General features: G+C 55.6%; 1 protein-coding gene across 3 annotated transcripts in view; it reads right to left on the bottom strand.

The window, feature by feature from the left end:
- The window catches only part of ZCCHC7 (zinc finger CCHC-type containing 7), a 254,677-nt gene extending 253,098 nt beyond the window's left edge, over positions 1-1,579 (bottom strand). The window contains exon 1 of one of the 3 annotated variants that reach the window (XM_017853564.1): positions 1,430-1,579. The gene's annotated coding sequence lies outside the window, so the exon portion shown is untranslated. Of the gene's footprint in view, positions 1-1,225 lie in introns of all 3 variants that reach the window. The other 2 variants (XM_017853566.1, XM_017853565.1) reach the window with 2 other exon arrangements.
- Positions 1,580-1,830: the final 251 nt, after the last annotated feature.

Below are 1,830 nucleotides of genomic sequence, written 5' to 3'. Positions count from 1 at the left end.
GCTCTGCCGCCCAGGCTGGAGTGCAGTGGCCGGATCTCAGCTCACTGCAAGCTCCGCCTCCCGGGGTCACGCCATTCTCCTGTCTCAGCCTCCCGAGTAGCTGGGACTACAGGCGCCCGCCTCGTCGCCCGGCTAGTTTTTTGTATTTTTTAGTAGAGACGGGGTTTCACCGTATTAGCCAGGATGGTCTCGATCTCCTGACCTCGTGATCCGCCCGTCTCGGCCTCCCAAAGTGCTGGGATTACAGGCTTGAGCCACCGCACCCGGCCTAGACATGATTTTTATGAGAATTAATCCTATCCGGAAACATTTCCTTCACCTTTCCCTTAGCCCTTTTCCTTCGGTCATGCAGTCTCTTATCCTGATACCTAACATATTAATATAATCCTCACTTGCGATCCTTCCTGAGTTTATTCCCCATCCTCAGATTCCCTTGAAAGCAGCAATGCTAAACTGTCTCCAAAGCATAATACTTTCCTAAATACACACACAATCCATTTAAAAGTCTTTGTATGTGACAGCCTAACTATTCAAAACACGAAGTCACTTCTCTAACGGTCCTAGATAAAATTTTAAAAAGAAAAAGAAAACCATAAAGTCAAGAGCTTCTGGCGGGACCTGAAAAGTCATCAAACTGAACGCTCTCGTTTTATAGTTGGAGAAACGGGCTCAGATAAACTTACTGAGCGAAAAAGGCCCTAATGGAGCCCCTAATTCAACAGTGTAATCGGAAATAATCTTAAATTCAGCCTCAATAAGAGCTTTCTGGAGTCGCCAGCGAGTTCGTGGGGAGCCACGGCTAGAACACAGGCCTCCTGATTCCCAGCCACAGCTTTTCCACCGAACCGGCAGCTCTTCCCAAAAGTTGAAGGCAACTGTCCGCTCACAGGATGGGAGGGATAAAGGGCGCCTTAGTAAACACAGTCCAAGTCTACTTGTTTTACATGAGAAAAGGGACACAGCTCCCGAAATCTTGGAGTCCACGGCTGCAGCTGCTGCTTCTGACAGCAGAGGCGGGAGGTGGCCCGGGACTACTCGGTCCTCAAAGACTGGACTCCCTCTCGGCGCGCCGGGACCTCCGCGCTTCACTGACTGGCTTCCCTACAAGACTGGGGGTCTTGCGGAGAGATAAAAAGGGCAGACACGCCACCCCCACCGAGGCCCTGGACGCCCAGCCGCTCCAGAATCACGGCCTTAGCCCTTGGAGGGCCAGGGAGACGCGGACCTCCGAGTCCAGCAGCCCGGCCGCGTGAGGCGGCGCGCAGCTGAGGGACCAGGAGCTGCGCCCGGCCACGAGTGAGGGACGGACGGGAGACGTCGAGGCCGGCGAGGGGGCACGCGCTAGTTCCACAGCCCGGCGGGCGAGACGGAGGATAGGTAGGGGTCCCGGGCCGCGGGCTGCTGGGGGGTCCGTCACACACATACTCACTGCCGCGGCTGCGAACAGGAAGCACCAACCGGGAACCAAACGCGTAGAGGGACGGGGAGGGGCGAGGACAAATGAGGTAAGGAGGCCGCGTCCGCGCAGACCGGGAGGGAAGACACTTCCGGGGACAACACCGCTCTAGTCGTCGCCTTTCCGTCCCCGCCCACCCTCCGGGCCTGATGTGCGCATGCATAGTGAGTGCGAACGCTTTCTCTGCCCCGCCCATAATTATTAGGCTTGCCTTCCTTGCTTTGCCCCTTCCCCTTCCCATATTCTCTTGAAGCTACCTAGGCTGCATCTATTATTTGAATGACTCGTACGAAGGAGATGCTATTTACGGACAAAAGCCGGGGAGTTCGTGCCCGCTACCCCCGCAAGGAAAACTACAACTCCCATGAGGACAC

The sequence above is a fragment of the Rhinopithecus bieti genome, unplaced genomic scaffold, assembly GCF_001698545.2.
Source record: "Rhinopithecus bieti isolate Rb0 unplaced genomic scaffold, ASM169854v2 scaffold_36417, whole genome shotgun sequence".
Lineage (NCBI taxonomy): Eukaryota > Metazoa > Chordata > Mammalia > Primates > Cercopithecidae > Rhinopithecus > Rhinopithecus bieti.
The sequence above is the reverse complement of the archived record's forward strand: the minus strand, read 5'-3'. Positions and strand labels throughout refer to the sequence as shown.